This window comes from Entelurus aequoreus, linkage group LG20 (assembly GCF_033978785.1).
Source record: "Entelurus aequoreus isolate RoL-2023_Sb linkage group LG20, RoL_Eaeq_v1.1, whole genome shotgun sequence".
In the NCBI taxonomy this organism is placed as follows: domain Eukaryota; kingdom Metazoa; phylum Chordata; class Actinopteri; order Syngnathiformes; family Syngnathidae; genus Entelurus; species Entelurus aequoreus.
The window spans coordinates 28,102,151-28,124,103 of NC_084750.1; positions in this window are offsets into that span (position 1 = coordinate 28,102,151).

Below are 21,953 nucleotides of genomic sequence, written 5' to 3' on the forward strand. Positions count from 1 at the left end.
GGGTACTTTGTAATGTTTGTCTGATCTTGAATAGGATTGTGTTGAAAATCTTAATTTCCCCTCTGGGATTAATAAGGTACTTCTGATTCTGATTCCGTATTCCGGCTTCCTCCCACCTCCAAAAACATGCACCTGGGGATAGGTTGATTGGCAACACTAAATGGTCCCCAGTGTGTGAATGTGAGTGTGAATGTTGTCTGTCTATCTGTGTTGGCCCTGGGATAAGGTGGCGACTTGTCCAGGGTGTACCCGAATGCAGCTGAGATAGGCTACAGCACCCCCCGCGACCCAAAGAGGGACAATCGGTAGAAAATGGGTGGCTGGATGGAAGTCTTATAATGAAGGCAACACATTAGCTGTATTAGCCTACTATCAAAATGACTTTGTGTCGCAGGCTGACGCAAATCTTTGTTGACAGAAATGTTGAAATGTAATATTTATTCTACACAATTTCACAACATTGAAATGATAAATGATAAATGGGTTATACTTGTATAGCGCTTTTCTACCTACAAGGTAATCAAAGCGCTTTGACAGTATTTCCACATTTACCCATTCACACACACATTCACACACTAATGGCGGGAGCTGCCATGCAAGGCGCTAACCAGCAGCCATCAGAGGCAAAGGGTGAAGTGTCTTGCCCAAGGACACAACGGACGTGACTAGGAAGGTAAACATTAGTAAAATTTTTCAGAGGGTGAGATAATTCCTGGAAATTATTGGCTTAGAATGGCCAAAGGTATAGATGTATGTGTCCAAGTTAAAGGAAACGGCAGGCTGTCTTCTTCTAATGGATTTATTACAATCTTTGCTAGCTTGGTAACGTTTGCTGTGGTCTGGAACAACATGGTACACAAACAACTATCAGAAATGTAACCAATATTACATACAGATAATGTGTCATGAGACATGCAAATATAAACATAAACACACAGAGGACATGAGTAAAGGAAATTAAATGAGCTCAAATATACCTACAAATGAGGCATAATGATGGAATATGTACACACAGCTAGCCTAACTAGCATGTTAGCCTCGATTAGCTCGCAGTCTCGCAGTGACCAAATATGCCTGAGTAGCACTCCACGCAAGTCAATAACATCAACCAAGCTCACCTTTGTGCATTCACACACAGCATAAAACGTTTGGTGGACAAAATGAGACAAAGAAGGAGGGGGTCATAAAACACGTCTTTCTGTGGCAGCGTCGGAGAAAGTTATACACGTAAACCAACTGTTGCGTCACAGTCCATACAACTACGGTGAGTTCAAGGACCACCAAAATTAGTAGGACAAAACGGCGCTTGCCAAATACCCTCATCAATGACGAATAAAAACATACATATTAAACAGTGGGCTTTCTAACAATTAAGAAGGTTTGTGTCACGTTTGTCCTCCTACAGAAACCATATTCAAATAAAAAGTATATTCTTACCTTTTTCCATTTTCATACATTTTTGAAAATGTTAAAAAAGCTAATTTGAATTACACAGAAAAGACATTTATAACACAGTTTAATGGACAAATATTAATAGCGTTGAACTTTGTGCGACTTCTTCTGGACGCTACAGTATTGAGCAGCGCTCTCCTCGATCGCGGCGCTAATGAACTGACACCGGTCGTGCCGCCTATTAACTATGGCACATGTTTGAGGCGGGTGCTGCATCAACCTTTTTGGAACACAATCTGTTACACCCGCTAATCTAGCAACTACTTGGAAAAACGCCTTCCAGTTTATCCAGCAATTATTTGGAAAAAACCCAACCCTTCAGTCTAAAATTAAAGTGAAAGGACGCAGCGCTCTTGGCTGACATTCTCTTCTTCAATCCCTCCCTCCTCTGCTAAAAGTGCAGCTAAAAGATGGCCAACAACAAGAAGGTCATCAACAAAACGCTGGAGAATCTTTCCCAGTGGGATTTTGAGATGTTCCACGGGTGTCCAAAATGTATCCACACCGTCTTCATGTCACTCAACTGGTACCGTAAGACACGATCGGTCCAGCATGCACCACGACCACATCACTTTCTGTCAACTCATTTTACGACAATCAAGGACGCGCACGCTGTCAAAGGTGATTTTAATTGTTTTTTGTTTCAATAACAATGGAATGAAGAAAATGGAGAAAACAAACTATATATATCAAGGATCCTTCAAAAACCATGGTAACAATCGGCCATCACTTCTTACAAACCAGTACAGAAACCCACACTTGTCTTCATTCACTTGGCACACTGTTTGTCTGTTTCAAACTTTAACCAAGGGTCCTTGAAGGCACTGCAGTTATCTGCTAGGACAGGGTTTTTCAACCTTTTTTGAGCAAAGGCGCATTTTTTTCATTGAAAAAATTTGGAGGCACACCAGCAGAAATCATTAAGCAATGAAACTCAGTAGACAATAAAAAGTCGTTGACGTAATTGTTGGATATGACTTTAAACCATAATCAACCATGCATCACTATAGCTCTTGTCTCAAAGTAGGTGTACTGTCACCACCTGTCACATCACGCCTTGACTTATTTGAAGGTTTTTGGTTGTGCTCTTGTGCATAGTGTTTTAGTTCTTGTCTTGCGCTCCTATTTTGGTGGCTTTTCCTGTTTTGTTGGTATTTTCCTGTAGCAGTTTCATGTCTTCCTTTGAGCGCTATTCCCCACACCTGCTTTGTTTTAGCAATCAAGGATATTTAAGTTGTTGCTATCTTTTTTTGTGTGGACATTGTTGATTGTCATGTCAAGTACGGATGTACTTTTATGGACGCCGTCTCTGCTCCACACGCTGTAAGTCTTTGCTGTCGTCCAGCATTCTGTTTTTGTTTACTTTGTCGCCAGGTCAGTTTTAGTTTCGTTCTGCATAGCCTTCCCTAAGCTTTAATTCCTTTTCTTATTGGCACTCACCTTTTGTTTATTTGTGGTGTAAGCATTAGATAACTTTTTACCTGCACACTGCCGCCCGCTGTTGTCTGCATATTGTGATCACGACAAACCATCGTCGTCTCACATGACGTGTTCCCGACATCTACAAAGCAATTAGCTACCAGCTTCCACCTACTGATATTGAGGAGAATAACATGGTTACTCTGCCGAGCTCTAGACATGCAGACACGTCGGGGCGCAGAAACATCACCAACTGATGCAAAGAGGAGTGGTCCATCCTGGGTCCCGACTTGGAACAGCTAGCGCGTCCTCCGTGGATAACCTCTCCACGCAGCAGAGGGAGGCAGAGCAGAAAAGAGAGACGGCAGATCAACTGGTCTAAAAAGGGGTCTACTTAAAGGCTGGAGTATACCAATGAGTTTTAAGATGGGACTTAAATCTTTCTACTGGGGTTGCATCTCTAACAGCGGCTGTGCCAGAAACTTGAGGGGTACAGGTTCGCTCCCCGCCTCTTTCCATCCAAATCACTGCAGTTGCGTCCTTGGGCAAGACACTTCACCCTTGCCTCCTGTGCCGCTGAAAGTCATTCAGCGGCACAGGAGGCAAGGGTGGTCGGAGGGGCCGTAGGCGCAAATTGGCACCCACGCTTCCTTGAGTCTACCCCAGGGCAGCTGTGGCAACAAATGTAGCTTACCACTAACAAAGTGTGAATGTGGAGTGAATGAATGACAGGTTCTCACTTGTCTGTGAGCACTTTGAGTATCTAGTTGATAGAAAAGCACTATATAAATCTAATCCATTATTATTATTATTATTATTCCAGAGTACTGTACGGAGCCTCTAAAGGGACATGGGGAATTTTTTTTTTAGACATGTATCTCGTGCGCACAAGAACCTTTCTCGTTTAGTTTCTTTTTATAAAAAAATAAAATTAAAAAATATATATATTAAAAAAAAAATTAATATATTTTTTTAAAATAAAAAGTTTATAAAAAAAAAATATATTTTTATTTTTATTTTTTTATTTTTTTAATAAAAAGTTTCTCGTGCGCACGAGAAACTTTCTCTTATTCTTATGCTTTCTGATCTCTCTCTCTCTATGTCCACTACTTGCTGTACATATCCTACCAAGTCAGTCCTACACTGTTCCAATGTCCATTTCTCTGATGATGCAATTGTTGATGACTGAAGTGTTGATGACAACCAAACCTAACCCCTTCTCCCCCTAAATAATGTAAATAATTAAATGTATATACTCCGATGATTTTCTTGTGTGATGACTGTATTATGATGATAGTATATATCTGTATCATGAATCAATTTAAGTGAACCCCGACTTAAACAAGTTGAAAAACTTATTCGGGTGTTACCATTTAGTGGTCAATTGTACGGAATATGTACTGCACTGTGCAATCTACTAATAAAAGTTTCAATCAATCTGTTACGGTTACTCTTGCGTTCAAAAAAGGTTCGAAAAAATTTGTTTGACTCACTAAATTCCTTAATAAGCACTCGCGGAGATATGTCGAGATTCCAAATGATCATAATTTATTTTCACAAACAAAACATATTCTCCGTGGTTGACTTCAACATAATCAAAATAACTTATTTAGCGGTAAACAAACTGTTTCACTCCTCACTCCTTCAACATGGTAGACAGACAAAGGACACCCAGCTGTCCTGTCTTCTTAATTATAGGAGGAGGAAGTGGCTCACCAGTAGGAGAGTGAGCAGCTAAAAACAATCAGTCAATCACAATTCGTCTAAAACATCCAATAATTAATCAACATCATCATTGGCATTAATTGATTTCATTGTCAAAACAATTAATAAATAAATAATATAGATAGGCTCCAACATCCAGGTCCCTAATTGTGTGCTTTAGCAAAACAATTACATAAATAATAATATTCAAAGGAGCCATAATAGAACAATACAATCCAAACAATTATGTTCTTCAAATTCAAAATTAATTGAGTTACTTGATTTACTAGTTAAGTCTCTTCAAAGTCCATAGTCATATCTGAAGCGGTCATCGAGTCATCGAGTCTGGAGAACCGAAGCCCCCCTCAGTCCATCAAGCTGCTTCCATTAGCAGGCAGAGTTCATCTATTGGTCGTTAAACCGTGTTGGTCTTGGTTTTAACCAAAACACTTCTCACAAAGCCTTTGGCATCTGGAAATGTCTTTACTTGTTCCATGGTCTTAGGTCCATGGTCTTGTTATGTGTTTCCTTGTTCCATGGTCTTGTTATGTTTCCTTGTTCCATGGTCTTGTTATATATTTCCTTGTTCCATGGTCCATGATCTTGTTATGTTTCCTTGTTCCATGGTCCATGGTCTTGTCCTTGGTGGAGTCCTTGATTTTGTTATTTTTCTCCTTTTCGACTGTTCTGTGCACGTCTTTGCCATCTCCTTTTCCGCCGTATGGGAATGTGTAAGGATCAGCCTCTAAGGGCATTGGCTCTTTGTCAAAAGGTAAGCTTCCCCTCCGACCGTACAGGTCTCTGATTTCCTCCATTTTCTCACGTTTGTCTCCTTTGTCCTTCTTGACCTTTTCTTTATCTTTGTCATGGCTTTTTTTGGAAGAAGAAGAGGAGGAATGCCGATGTCTTTCTTTCTCTCTGAATTTATCCTGAGGTGTGAATTTGTCTTTATCCCGGAAAGGCAGTGGCAGAGGATCGTGACCATCTTTAAGAAAGACTGAACTTGAGGCGATCTCCATAGAACATTTATCCTCAACTGACATCTCATTTTTCTTCTCATATATGTTTTCAGAGAAATTCTGGTTATATTGTCTGATGAGGAGGTCCTTCAGCTCAATTACTGAGATTCTGTTAGTTGACACTGCAATGGGCCCAGCATGTTCTGTAGCACTGCAACTGAGTGGTCCAGTTACCACCCATCCCAGTATGGTTTGGACTGCATATGGTCCATTTTTTTTACTGTTAATTATATTCCATGGCTCCATTGCTCGAGTAACATCAGTCCCAATAAGAAGTTCAATGTCAGCCTCAATTTCCTTTAAGTCAATGCCACCAAGATATGGCCACCTCTTCAAGTCAGCCTTTGTGATGATGTTTTCCTTTGAGACAGGTATCTTGCTCTGTGTATATACTTTCGGCAGGTCCAGATATGTGAACCCTTCCAAGTCTCCAACCTCCAGTCCTCTGACCTCATAGGTCTTCGCAGGCTTTTCCTCTCCCATTGTTCGCAAAATAATTTCTGTTTTGCATCCTTTCACATTCAGTTGATCCATGAGATTCTCCGTGCAAAATGTTGCCGTGCTGCCTGGATCGAGGAAGGCATAGGTCTGAACATACCTGTTCCCTTTTCCCGCCTTAACTCTGACTGGCACGATTGCAAGTGCACAGTTTTTCCCGGCCCCGGTTGCATCACCGGCTGAAACAAGAGCAATGCTTATAGGGGTTTCTTTTGTCTCAGCAGTAGGCTTTGCTTGATTTTCCTGTCTTGGGCCTTTTTCATTTGGAATATGAAGTTCAGTAGGATGTTTCATTTTGCAAACATGACACATTAATCTTCTTTTACAATTCTTGCTTAAATGACCTTTTAGTAGGCAACCAAAACAATATCCTTGCCTTCTTAAAAATTCAAGCCTTTTGTCATGTGACTGTTTTGAATTGTGAGCAGTCAATCAGAGCATGTTTGCCATGACAATATCCACATAAAGGGATGATACCACTGGGTGTGGTTTGAGTAGGTTGTTGTGGAACAGATGATTGTTTTACAGTGCATCCTGCTGGCTCTGTATTCACAGCTACTGAAGTAGCAAAGCTGCTTTTTCTTTGGCTGATTGGTTTTAGTTCACTTGTGCTTCTTGGAAGAGGCCTTTTTGTTGTTATTTGGTCCTGAATGTCTCCAAACAAAGGATCCAAAAGCATCCTGGCATGCTTTTCCACAAAATCCACAGTTGTTGAATCTGATTCTCCTGCCAGTCCTCTGTTGTGTCTCATAAGCTGTGCTTTGCCACTTTTCACTGAGTTTGTAGGGTAGTTTGGATGTAATTAGCCTTAGGTTCGATGGGGTATCAAGTTCCTCCAAATACTGTAAATCTTGCATTACATTACAGCATCCTCTCAAATACAGTGCATATGCATGCAGCATTTTCCCATCCTCAGCTTTAATCGCTGTCCAATTCAAGGCTTTTTCCAAGTAAGCTCCCGAAATGTTCATCTCATTTCCAAAGTGTTCTTTTAAGAGGCGCCTTGCTTCATTAGAGCCCCTACTGGCTTCCATGTGCAAACAGCTGCGAACCAAGTCTCTTGGCAAACCAGAGGTAAACTGCTCAAGGTAGTAGAGTCGGTCATGATTATTCTCAGTCTTGTCTTCAATCAAGTGTTCAAATGCATGGATAAAAGACTGATATGCCAGTGGGTTACCATCAAACACCGAAATCTCTCTTGCTGGTAGTAGACAGTTTTTGCTGTGAGTAGGGATGATACTCGAAACCGGTTTTCCCGGTTGTTCGATAAGAAAAGAACCGAGTCCTCGGACTCGAATCCCTTTTAGAGGACCGGTACCCGTTATCGAGACCACTATAGTAAAGAAAAAAAGTTGGTTCTTTATTCGAATCCCTGGGAACGAATCCCGTCCCGACCAGAAATGCCCCTTGAGACATTACAAGAAAGGACGTCACGTAGCTCAGTCATTAGCAGTGTTGGGTTAGTTACTGAAAACCAGTAACTAGTTACAATTACTAGTTACTTAATTTCAAAAGTAACTCAGTTACTAACTCAGTTACTTACACCAAAAAGTAATGCGTTACTGTGAAAAGTAACTATTTAGTTACTTCTTTTTTTCTTTTCTTTTTTTAAAGCTCCCATTAATGCCCTTTTAGCCTTCATTTCAGTACTGTTATTGCACTGGAGAATTATACAATCTGTTGATCAACTTGACATGCATTTTTATTTTCCTTTTAACATAATTAATGAAAAACAGTGCAGCATAAAAAGGCATTTCTCCTTTCTTTAAACTTGGACCAATGACCATTAATAAAAAACAACTGAAAGTGCAACATAAGAAGGCACATCATCTTCCTTGAAACATAGATAGTGAAATAAAGCCTGACATCTGGAGTGATGCTGCTGTCTTCCACACTTGGAGCCATGGATTGTAGAATCCTTGTTTTCAGTGGCAGGATCATTGACAAAGATGGTGAAGTTTGAGTGCTCAGTAGAGATGTAACACTTTTGAGGGGTTGAAGCACCTGGAGGACCTCCTCTGCCACTCTCACATCATCATCAGACAGGTTGATGATGTCTTTGACATTTGTCTGCAGGGTGTTGTGGGTCAATGCAGAGTATAGCTGCCTGCTGCTCCAACATATCATAAGTGGAGTTCCACCTCGTTGGGACATCATCTATGAGCTTTATGAGTAGGCAGCTTTAGCATTTCTTGCTTTGTCTTAAGCACATGAGCAGCTGTTGTGCTTTGGTGGAAGTAGGTAACCTCCTTCCTGATCCTCCCAAGGAGGCGCTCCATCCTATTTGTAACGACCGGGTCGCATCGTGGTGCGAGGTGTTCTCCCAAGGATGCAGACGGGCTCGGACACAGCTTGCAGGTAGGAAAAATGATTTATTCTGGAACTAACTCAGACAGGAAAAAACAAAACGACTAGCGTGGGAGCTAGCAAGCAAAATAATGTAGCATGAGAGCTAGCAGGAAACAAAGTGGTCGTTACTTGTTGCATGAAAGCAAATTAGGAAGCCAGCAGAGTGCTGCCCGGGCGAAGACTAAATAGCCCTCTGATTAGCGCTTGGGCAACAGGTGCGCGTCCCAAACGCTAACCAGAGGCAGGTGATCACAATCTGCCGTCATGGCAACAGAAACCAAACAAGGTGCTGAAAACACAAGTGACTTGAACGTAAAACTATGATCCGGGCAGCGGATCATAACAGTACCCCCCCCTAAAAGGACAGATTCCAGATGTCCCTTGAAAACAAAAAAAACAACTGGAACCCAAAAAAACAAAAACAAGCAATAGTTCACGAGTCAAGGGCGGGCGGGGGGGTGACTTGGTGGTGGGTCGCCAGGCCACGTGTACCCGAATCCACCGGGGAAGGGTCAGGTGGCGGCGGCGAATGGAACGCCGCCGCCGCTGGCGAGGCGGGCGAGGCGGGCGACCACGGTAAGGCCACATTCGTGGCCGCCGAGAAGGTGGGCGTGAGTGGCGCCAGAATTTCAGCAGCCTCTGAGTCCTCGAGGGCTGCATGCGGGGACCTGCTTTCCGCTTGCGCCGCCGGACCACTCGAGGTCGCTGAGATGTCGCCGTGGAAGCGGTATGAGTCGACGTCGCCGTGGCAGCCGGAGTCGACGTCGCCGTGGCAGCCGGAGTCGACGTTGCCGTGGCAGCCGGAGTCGCTGTCGTGGCAGCCGGAGTCGCTGTCGTGGCAGCCGGAGTCGCTGTCGTGGCAGCAGGAGTCGCTGTCGTGGCAGCAGGAGTCGCTGTCGTGGCAGCAGGAGTCGCTGTCGTGGCAGCCGGAGTCGCTGTCGTGGCAGCCGGAGTCGCTGTCGTGGCAGCCGGAGTCGCTGTCGTGGCAGCCGGTGTCGCTGTCGTGGCAGCCGGAGTCGCTGTCGTGGCAGCCGGAGTCGCTGTCGTGGCAGCCGGAGTCGCTGTCGTGGCAGCCGGAGTCGCTGTCGTGGCAGCAGGAGTCGCTGTCGTGGCAGCAGGAGTCGCTGTCGTGGCAGCCGGAGTCGCTGTCGTGGGAGCCGGAGTCGCTGTCGTGGCAGCCGGAGTCGCTGTCGTGGCAGCCGGAGTCGCTGTCGTGGCAGCCGGTGCTGGTGCGAGAACCAGTCGTGGTACAGGTGCTGGTGCGAGAACCAGCCGTGGTGCAGGTACTGGTGCGAGAACCAGTCGTGGTGCAGGTACTGGTGCGAGAACCAGTCGCGGTGCAGGTACTGGTGCGAGAACCAGTCGCGGTGCAGGTACTGGTGCGAGAACCAGTCGTGGTTGCCGGAGTCGCTGTCGTGGCAGCCGGAGTCGCTGTCGTGGCAGCCGGTGCTGGTGCGAGAACCAGTCGTGGTACAGGTGCTGGTGCGAGAACCAGTCGTGGTGCAGGTGCTGGTGCGAGAACCAGTCGTGGTGCAGGTGCTGGTGCGAGAACCAGTCGTGGTGCAGGTACTGGTGCGAGAACCAGTCGTGGTGCAGGTACTGGTGCGAGAACCAGTCGTGGTGCAGGTACTGGTGCGGGGACCAGCCGTGGAGCAGGTACTGGTGCGGGAACCAGCCGAGGTGCCGGTACTGGTGTGGGAACCAGCCGAGGTGCAGGTACTGGTGTGGGAACCAGCCGAGGTGCAGGTACTGGTGTGGGAACCAGCCGAGGTGCAGGTACTGGTGTGAGAACCAGTCGAGGTGCAGGTACTGGTACCTGTGGTGGAGCAGGTGCTAGCCTTAGCCTTGGCGCTAGCTTAGGTGCAGGTGGCCTAGCTGGCGGTTGCGGCTTAGCAGGCCGTCGGACTGGTGGCGGTGGCCGAGCAGGAGGTTGCGGCTTAGCACGCCGTTGTGCCACCCCACTCGCACAGCTCCCAGTACTAGCCCCCCCCTCAAAAAGCGGATCCCAGACGCGCTTCTTGCGGATTGGAACCGTCTTCAAGGGTGGGTGGAGGGAGGTCGGGGGGAGGGCAGAATCCTCTCCTCTAAATTGTCCAAAATGTCTATTGTCACCCCCCACTTGAGACTGGGACTGACTAGATTTAGTCCTTAAAAAAATGTCCTGATAATGATTAATCGCAGAATTAAAGTCACTTGAAAATGGCTGGCAGGAAGAATTGACATGATGTCTAAAAAAGTCTTTGTCTATGACGTCATCCAAAATGGACGGGACAACGTCATCAAGCGGCGTGTCATCAGGGGGTGCCGACGGAATGACGTCATAGCTGCAGTCCCAGTGATTGACAGGCCAGTCATAACAATCATCGGTAAGGTAGTTGATGGGATTAACAGACCTTTGAAGAGGGAAATCTTGGGCTGAATGTAGCTTGCTGTGTACCGGCGGAGGAGTTTGAGGGAGTGGCGCGTCTTGGCGGCGAAGTGAAGACCTCTTGGGTGGCTTCCGTCTTCGCTGACGCGTCCGGTGGTGCGGAGGTGTGGCGATGTCCTCGGGCCAAACGGAGTGGATTGGGACCAACCTTCCGTTAGGACCCCATATCAGGTCCTGGCGCTCCGAAGGGGAATAGCGGAGAGTCTCCGCCTCCATCGCTCGCAACACCATCCACGCACCTTCGTCCATCTCCTCCGACGTGCTCGTTGCGGGAGAACTTCTTGCTGCTGGCTTCCTACTGTAACGACCGGGTCGCATCGTGGTGCGAGGTGTTCTCCCAAGGATGCAGACGGGCTCGGACACAGCTTGCAGGTAGGAAAAATGATTTATTCTGGAACTAACTCAGACAGGAAAAAACAAAACGACTAGCGTGGGAGCTAGCAAGCAAAATAATGTAGCATGAGAGCTAGCAGGAAACAAAGTGGTCGTTACTTGTTGCATGAAAGCAAATTAGGAAGCCAGCAGAGTGCTGCCCGGGCGAAGACTAAATAGCCCTCTGATTAGCGCTTGGGCAACAGGTGCGCGTCCCAAACGCTAACCAGAGGCAGGTGATCACAATCTGCCGTCATGGCAACAGAAACCAAACAAGGTGCTGAAAACACAAGTGACTTGAACGTAAAACTATGATCCGGGCAGCGGATCATAACACTATTGACTGAGATGTGATGCCAAATTCACTACTTGCACTACCTGTGGTCCCAGTCCTGCCTCATTCACTGCAATTATTTGATTTTTGGCATTATCACGTGACTTGGATATTTTTATCCTCCATTCCTCCACTGCTTGTGTCAGTACCTGCTCAAGGTGACTCTCGTAGAGGGGGCGTGTCTTCTCATCTGCCAGTCTGCTGTGATGAAGTGAGCGCTTATCGTCACATAGTTCCCCAGGATGTCCACCCTTCTGTCATGAGCGCAACAGATGATGCTCGGGATAGTTCATCATCCACAACTTTTTTCTTCTCCTGCTCATAAAGATCTGGCAAAATCTTATCGCTGAAGTGGTTGCGCGACGGGATGTCGTAACGTGGCTCAAGCACGTTCAGCATGTGTTTAAAAGCCTCGTTTTGCACAAACGAGTCTGCACCTATAAACACACCGATTAAATGGCGCGGGGCGTTCAAGCTCCTCCGTTACTCCACTCGCCATGACCACGCTGTGTGTGGACTGAACGTGCGGACACCTTTTTTTGTTTGTTTCATATATCAAACCGCGGATCACGTGTGTGCCGAACCGAAAACACGCCCCCCCACCCTCCTCCCCACACCCACAGCCACACCCAGACACACACACACACGCCTCTTTTTTTCTCTCCGGCGTGTGACAGAGGAAGATTCAGAAGAAAGACACCGCAGCGCTTCTACTTCTAGCCGATACTACATAAAAAATAACGTAAAATAACGCAGTAACGCATCATGTAGTAACGGTAACTGAGTTACTGAATATAAAAAAAATAACGCGTTAGATTACTAGTTACCGGCGAAACTAACGGCGTTACAGTAACACGTTACTTTGTAACGCGTTAGTCCCAACACTGGTCATTAGGCGCAGATAGGGAAAGCAGGAAAAAAATGCACCAGAAAAAGCGCTCCAAGGTGTAATAAAGTTCAAAACAAAAGGTATAATCCAATGAATAACTTTACTGAGAGATTTGAGCAGGGTACAAACACATGCAACCAGGCTAGCAACGCACCTTCTTTACGGCAGCTGTCGCAACGTTCTTACAACAACCGCAGCACATACATATATATACAACATATATGACATCTCCCTTTCTTAACTTTTGTTTTTCTTTCCTTGTAAACAAAACAAAATCACACTGTATATGTGTTGTCTGTCTAATTATAAATAATGCAGACGAGGCGTGTTGGCTGAGTTGTTGACGTTTACTTTCACAGCGTGCTCATAAACTCATTCTTAGCTGCCGGGTGACGACAAGCAACAACACTTTTCGGGGCTACCGCGCATGCTCGTCACTCCCGTTGCATGCTGGGTAGTGTAGTTGTTATATTCCCTAGCTCATAATATAACATCACATCTATCTATCTACCCTATAAAGAAATAATGTTGACTCAATAAAGTGTATTTCTTTTTTTAGCTTTAACTTTTCATTTTTTAGCATTGTAACCACATTTGCAAACAACTTTTCTCTTCATAGAATTTTCTTTCAATAAAGAAATAAAGTGCAAAAATGTCAAAGCATCATAACAAACAGTTATGTCAAATAGCAGCAGAAGTGCACTTTTTGGAGAGCTGTATTATTTTAAGTTTTGTGCCCAAGGGACTGACTTTATTTAAAACTATATTATTATTTAAACACCTATAGTGATCACAGAGACAGGTTGTTTTTGTGTTACTGTATATATTTGTTTTTCTGAAAAATCCCACTTAATATACTTTGGGTAACAACAGTCAATATTTATTTATTTTATTTTATTTTTTTATGGGGGTAATTATTAGATTTTATTTTTTTCTTATATAATAAAAGGGAGCTTTTGTTAAACCAAACATTGTGTGTGTTTTTTTACATATACAACAACCTATCTGGACTCGATAAGAGAATCGATAAGGAATCGGTTCGATAAGAGGATTCGATAATAGGCTCAAACTCGATAATTTCTTATCAAACATCATCCCTAGCTGTGAGACAATGAGTTTTGCGATGTCACTTTGTCTTTGAATAACCATATCCAAGTTATCGTGAGCAGCATTGATAACCACATTATCTTGTGTAGAGTGATTTATTATTTGAGTCTGATTTACACTCTGGGTCTTGTGTTTTTCAGTTGCGTTTTTGTTTTGAGGTTTATTTAGATCTTCTGATGTGTTGGTGTTCCTTTTAAGTAGAGGTCTGTGGAGACTTAAGATGGTTTGGTGAAGTGGGGTTTTGGGTATTGCACCGAACTCTATAACGTCCACATTGCTCTCCATAGTTTCTCTTTCATGGTGAGAATCATAATACTCAGTCATGCCATCACCCGGAGGTTCCTGAGCCACATCATGGCTTTCATGAATTAAATCACTTTGAAGGATTTGTATTTTAGCAGTTGATGCTGCGAGGTCTGCTTTCAACTCCATTTGCTCCATCTTTGCTTTAAGCTTTGTTTCCTCCAGTTGCAAGGTGTGTTTTTCCTTCAGTGCAGCAGCTCGAGCCATTGTGGCTGCCCGTTCCGCTTTGGCCTTTTTTAATTCTGAGGATACTGAGGAACATCTGGAGGCTTTTGATCCAGTGGCAGACTTTGATTCATGAGATACATTTGATATGCTGTCCAGTGGTCCAACTTTTGATTGTGCAATTTCTCTTTTCCATGTTTTAACATCTTTCATAAAATAATTCAAATGTATTATTCTGGGTTTATACCAGTCATAATAATCATTTTCCTTTTCCTCTTCTGATAAGAATTATTGCATTTTTAAATTCATCCACAGCTCCTTTAAAGGCCTACTGAAATGAATTTTTATTGATTTAAACGGGGATAGCAGATCCATTCTATGTGTCATACTTGATCATTTCGCGATATTGCCATATTTTTGCTGAAAGGATTTAGTAGGGAACATTTTACGATAAAGTTCGCAACTTTTGGTCGCTGATAAAAAGAGCCTTGCCTGTACCGGAAGTAGCGTGACGTCAATGGTTGAAAGCCTCCTCACATTTCCCCATTGTTTTCAATGCAGCGAGAGCGATTCGGACCGAGAAAGCGACGATTACCCCATTAATTTGAGCCAGGATGAAATATTTGTGGATGAGGAATGTGAGAGTGAAGGACTAGAGTGCAGTGCAGGACGCATCTTTTTTCTCTCTGACCGTAACTTAGGTACAAGCTGGCTCATTGGATTCCACACGCTCTCCTTTTTCTATTGTGGATCACGGATTTGTATTTTAAACCACCTCGGATACTATATCCTCTTGAAAATGAGAGTCGAGAACGCGAAATGGACATTCACAGTGACTTTTATCTCCACGACAATACATCGGTGAAGCACTTTAGCTATGGAGCTAACGTGATAGCATCGTGCTTAAATGCAGATAGAAACAAAAGAAATAAACCTGACTGGAAGGATAGACAGAAAATCAACAATACTATTAAACCGTGGACCTGTAAATACACGGTTAATGCTTTCCAGCTTGGCGAAACTTAACAATGCTGTTGCTAACGACGCCATTGAAGCTAACTTAGCAACGGGACCTCACAGAGCTATGATAAAAACATTAGCGCTCCACCTACGCCAGCCAGCCCTCATCTGCTCATCAACACCCGTGCTCATCTGCGTTCCAGCGATCGACGGAAGGACGAAGGACTTCACCCGATCATCCGTGCGGTCGGCGGCTAGCGTCGGCTAGCGCGTCTGCTATCCGAGTCAAAGTTCTCCTGGTTGTGTTGCTACAGCCAGCCGCTAATACACCGATCCCACCTACAACTTTCTTCTTTGCAGTCTTCATTGTTCATTAAACAAATTGCAAAAGATTCACCAACACAGATGTCCAGAATACTGTGGAATTTTGAGATAAAAACAGAGCTTTTTTGTATTGGATTCAATGGTGTCCGAATACTTCCGTTTAACTATTGACGTCACACGCATACGTCATCATACATAGACGTTTACAACCGGAAGTTTAGCGGGAAATTTAAAATTGCACTTTGAAAGTTAACCCGGCCGTATTGGCATGTGTTGCAATGTTAAGATTTCATCATTGATATATAAACTATCAGACTGCGTGGTCGGTAGTAGTGGGTTTCAGTAGGCCTTTAATCGTCATCATCATGGCGCCGATGAAGGCTGCCTCGGTGCTTTCGTGCCCTCTGTTTTGTTTGTTTTTGTACATAAATTGTGTTTCCGGGTGCTCTTACACCCGTGAAGAGCTACTGAACATCAGATCCACCATCCCTATGGACTTGTTACCGGTCATCTTAGCGTCAGCTGCGGATTTGGTCCATTCTGTGCTCAAAAGAGGGAAACCGCACCGAAGAGGAAAGCGAGCGGGCGCACTTGTCCGTCTTCGCGGACGGGGATTACGCACGCCTCTACCAGGCATCTTCCTCTCCAACGTCCGCTCACTTGCCAACAAGATGGACGAGCTAGCGTTGCTGATGAGAAGGAACAAGGACTTCTCCTCATCATGTGTGTTGTGTTTCACGGAGACTTGGCTGAGCGCAAGTGTCCCGGACAACGCGCTTCAACTGGAGGGCTTTCATCTCCTCCGCGCGGACCGAGACGCGGCGCTCTCTGGCAAAAAAAGAGGCGGGGGACTATGCTTCTTTATCAACAATAGCTGGTGCACAGACGTGACAGCGATTTTTAAACATTGTTCTTCTTCTCTGGAATATTTATTCATCCACTGTAAGCCCTTTTACTCACCGCGTGAGATTGTTTCATTCATTCTCGTGGCTGTTTACATCCCGCCCGGCACGGACGTGCGTGACGCTCAGCGCGCGCTCGCAGGACAGATCTTACATGTGGAACGGTCTTTTCCTGACTCTCTTGTTATCGTGCTTGGTGACTTTAACAAGGGAAATTTGAGCCAGGAATTACCAAAGTATAGACAGTTTATTAAATGCCCAACCAGAGAGGAGAACACGCTGGATCACTGCTACACTACATTGAGCAAGGCTTTTCATGCAGTCCCGCGTGTTGCTCTTGGACTATCAGGTCACGTGATGGTGCACTTAATCCCTTCATACAGACAGAGACTGAAACTGGCTAAACCTGTTATGAGGAACATTAAGTGTTTCACCGCCGAATCTGTGGACGAGTTGCGTGCTTGTTGGGAAACGACAGACTGGGAGGCAATTGGAGCGGCCACGAACAATCTGGACGAGTATACGGACACTGTGACCTCATACATACAGTTCAATGAGGCGCGCATCATTCCAACGCGCACCAGGGTTTGTTATAACAACGACAAGCCCTGGTTCACACCCAAGCTACTACAGCTGCGCAAGAAGAAGGAGGCTGCGTGGAGAAGCGGGGACCGAAGTACATACAGAGAAGCGAAGTACCACTTCACCAGGGAAGTGGAGAAAGCTAAATCTGTGTACTCTAACCGTCTACAGGAACAGTTCCGCTCCAATGATTCTGCGGCAGTTTGGAGAGGTCTAAGGGCCCTTACGAACTATAAGCCCAAAACCCCCCAGGCCCTGAATGACCGGACTCTCGCTCAGGGCCTCAACACACATTACTGTCGTCATGAACGGCCTTCAGCTCATCAAAGCCATGCTTCCCCCACCATCACCCTCACCACCAATGCCAGCACATCATTAAAGGAGTTAAAGGACTCAAAGGACTCCAATGACATCACAGGACTCCAAAAACACAATAAGACTGTAAAGACCCTCTCCATTAAAGAAGAGGATGTACGCCGGCAGTTCTTGAAGCTGAATACGCGGAAGGCCCCCGGGCCGGATGGTGTCCCCCCCTCCACTCTCAGACACTGTGCGGACCAACTGGCTCCTGTCTTCACTGACATTATTAACACCTCTCTGGAGCTATGCCGCATGCCGTCCTGCTTTAAGACCTCTACCATTGTCCCTGTCCCCAAGAAAGCACGGATCACAGGACTAAATGACTACAGGCCGGTCGCGCTGACGTCTGTGGTCATGAAGTCCTTTGAGCGCTTGGTCCTGCCCCACCTCAAGGACATCAACGCCCCCCTCCTGGACCCACTGCAGTTCGCCTACAGAGCCAACAGGTCTGTGGATGATGCAGTGAACCTGGCCCTCCACTTCATCCTGGAGCATCTGGACTCCCCAGGAACCTACGCTAGGATCCTGTTTGTGGACTTCAGCTCTGCCTTCAACACCATCCTCCCTGGACTGCTACGAGACAAGCTCCACCAGCTCAGCGTGCCCGACTCCCTTTGCAGTTGGATTAATGACTTCCTGACAGACCGAAGACAGCACGTACGGCTGGGGAAGATTGTCTCGGACAGTCGAACCACAAACACTGGTACTCCTCAGGGCTGTGTACTCTCCCCCTGGCTCTTCTCCCTGTATACAAACTGCTGCACCTCCAGTCACCAATCCGTAAAACTGCTCAAGTTTGCGGATGACACCACCCTCATCGGGCTCATCTCGAATGGCGATGAGTCCGCCTACAGGAGAGAGGTGGACCGGCTGACGTCCTGGTGCAGCCTCAACAACCTGGAGCTGAACGCCCAGAAAACAGTGGAGATGATCATGGACTTCAGGAAAGTCACAGCCCCACCATCACCCCTCACCCTGATTGACTCTCCCACCCCCGTCCCCATTGTGGACTCCTTCCGTTTCTTTGGCACCACCATCACCCAGGACCTCAAGTGGGAGCTGACCATCAGCTCCCTCATCAAGAAGGCCCAGCAGAGGATGTACTTCCTGCGGCAGCTGAGGAAACTTAAGGTGCCGACCGAGATGCTGGTGCAGTTTTACTCAGCCATCATAGAGTCCATCCTGACCTCCTCCATCACAGTGTGGTTCCCCGGCGCCACAGTCCAGGATAAGAATAGACTGCAACGCATCGTACGTGCTGCGGAGAAGGTGATTGGCTGCAAGCTCCCATCCCTCCAGGACTTGTTCTCCTCCAGGACCAGGAGGCGTGTGGGTCGGATCACAGCTGACTCTTCTCACCCTGGACACACACTATTCTCCCCTCTCCCCTCAGGCAGGAGACTACGCTCCATCCAGACCCACACCTCCCGCCACCTGAACAGTTTTTTCCCCTCGGCCATCAGGCAAATGAACAATAACTCCTAACAGCAGCTCCTTGAATTCCTTGAATCCCTTCTAAGTCTATCTGATAGCTCAGTCACAGCTCTTTTTATACCAAATATGTGTTACATGTGTTTTATGTCGCACGTTTGCACTGAGAAAAATTCCTAGTTTGTGAACCCGTTCTCAAACAATGGCAATAAAACTATTCTGATTCTGATTCTGATTAAACACTTCAAATGCATCATTGACCTTATCAGCATTTCTAACATCAGTCATCAAAGTCTTTATTTCATTTAGCCTCCTCGTGCACGCGCCCAGTCTGCCTCTGCGTGAAGCAATGCGCGTTCTCAGCATGTCGTCGTGTTCAGCTGCCGTCTCAGGTGTGCCAGACATCATTCCAGATAATCACACAGCTCAGTTTAATGTCCACTTATTTCATTCTTAAATGTCCTTCCAACATCCTGTTTTATTGCATTTCTGTACCGAGGATGTCGTTGTGGCTTGTACAGCCCTTTGAGACACTTGTGATTTAGGGCTATATAAATAAACATTGATTGATTGATTGATTGATTTCACATCCACAATCTGAAACTTTCCTTTCCATAGCGTTCGAATGATTCCATACAGCGCAGCGGCGCGTTCATTCATTCATTCATTCATGACGTCATCAGCTGATTTTACTCACGGCCCGCCGGTTGCTTTCGGTCATCGGTGCAGAGCGATCGTGGTTGGTCTTTTGGGTCTTCAGTGAAGTTTGTTTACTTGTTACGGCTACTCTTGCGTTCAAAAAAGGTTCGAAAAAATAAAAATAAAGTAATGCAGAGTAGTCCTGAGGAGGAGGTGTTTGACTCACTAAATTCCTTAATAAGCACTCGCGGAGATATGTCGAGATTCCAAATGATCAAAATTTATTTTCACAAACAAAACATTCTTCGTGCTTGACTTTCAACATAATCAAAATAACTTATTTAGCGGTAAACAAACTGTTTCACTCCTCACTCCTTCAACATGATAGACAGACAAAGGGCACCCAGCTGTCCTGTCTTCTTAATTATAGGAGGAGGAAGTGGCTCACCAGTAGGAGCGTGAGCAGCTGAAAACAATCAGTCAATCACAATTAATCTAAAACATCCAATAATTAATCAACATCATCATTGGCATTCATTGATTTCATTGTCAAAACAATTAATAAATAAATAATATAGATATCAATCAATCAACGACATTCTGCAACCTCCCATGAAAGGCAGATTATTTTAAACTATGCCATCCATCCATTTTCTACCGCTTGTCCCTTTTTTGAATCGGCATCAAATAAAAAACAACATTTTACACTTTTTTGACACTGCGACATACATACATTTAAAGGCCTACTGAAACCCACTACTACCGACCACGCAGTCTGACAGTTAATATATCAATGATGAAATCTTAACATTGCAACACATGCCAATATGGCATTAGATTAGTAAAGTGCAATTTTAAATATCCCGCAAAATATTCTGCTGAAAACGTCTCGGTATGATGACGTTAGCGTGTGACGTCACGGATTGTGCGGACATATTGGGACAGCATTGTGGCCAGCTATTAAGTCATCTGTTTTCATCGCAAAATTCCACAGTATTCTGGACATCTGTGTTGGTGAATCTTTTGCAATTTTTTTAATGAACAATGAAGACAGCAAAGAAGAAAGCTGTAGGTGGGATCGGTGTATTAGCAGCTGGCTACAGCAACACAACCAGGAGGACTTTGAGTTGGATAGCAGACGCCAGAGGTGGGACCAAGTCATTGCTTTGCAAGTCACAAGTAAGTCTCAAGTCTTTGCCCTGAAGTCTCGAGTCAAGTCCCGAGTCAAGACAGGCAAGTCCAGAGTCAAGTCCAAAGTCAAGACTGGAAAGTCTCAAGTCAAGTCACAAGTCCTGCATTTTGAGTTTCGAGTCCTTTCAAGTCCTTTTAACCACAGATTAATATTTTTACACAGATTGTGTATGCTTTTAAAACGCTGTATTTATTTATTAAAACAAGTGCATTTGAAATAGCAAGAAAAAAAATAGTACTGACAATGCAATTCACAATAGCACTATTAACCAGTCATTTTAATAGTTTAAACAATTTTAAACATTTAACTCATTCCTTTACAGAATAAACACATTTGCAAAAACAAGTGCAGCTGTACTTATTTGTACAAAAGTGTTAACATTGTATTTCCATGGCATATTGCATTGTAACTAGTTCCTACACCTTGCCCAAGGGTGACCCGGAACTATGTAAGGCAGGGGCGTTCAACTCCCTGAGGCTTAATACAAGCCCACATACCTTTAAGCAAACTATGAATAATAAAACATGTGTCCTTTATCATAGCTACACGTATGACAAAAAAGCGCGTGAAAATCAGTGGTATTCAGTGAGGTAAAATGAATTAAATGCACTGACAGTTCATTGCTCCTGCCAAATGAATTGCACTGAGTGGAGTGGATCACCACTCCAAGATGGCGGCCCCGCGTCTCGTCTGCGCCAGTAGGCAGTAGCCCTCGATGCTGCGTTTACTTATAAGATGTCTATGGTTATAACGTTAGCAGTGAGTTTACAACCTCACTGATTTAACTACACCGCAAATAAAAGTCATGTTACTTAGCCAATAAACGTTATCTTACATTCAAAACTTACCCTTCTTTGTGCAACTTCAAATGTCGAACGAAGTTGGAAGTTGTTGCGTCTCGTCTATATTCGAACTGCGTAATTTGCATATGGCAATTCGTTTTTTGTTGACCAAGTCGTAGTTTTTATACCCGAACGAAACCAACTTTGGTATAAATCTTTCTCACTGGCGCGTTGTTTGACAACTCTTGTTCATTGGTTGTCCTGCAATTTGATTGGCTGAATGCTGTGTGATGAAAACAATGTAGATCTAATTTGATTGGCTGTTGTACTGACAGCACACACGCTGACACGCAGCACACACGCTGATAGACAGACACGTACAAAATGAAAGCTACGGAGCGCTCCCAAATAACTTTTTAAGCTTTAGGTTTTGGGGAAAGTAGCAAGTCATGTCAAGTCAAAAGGCTCAAGTCCAAGTGAAGTCACAAGTCATTGATGTTAAAGTCTAAGTCGAGTTGCAAGTCTCTTTACATTTTGTCAAGTCGAGTCTAAAGTCATCAAATTCATGACTCGAGTCTGACTCGAGTCCAAGTCATGTGACTCGAGTCCACACCTCTGGCAGACGCGGTACCGTGAGTACCCAGCTTTGGCTTCCAAACATTTGATCGCTTGCCCGTACGTGCGTGCCGCTATGTGCATGTCACGTACGTAACTTTGGGGAAATATATGTGCTGTATGAACT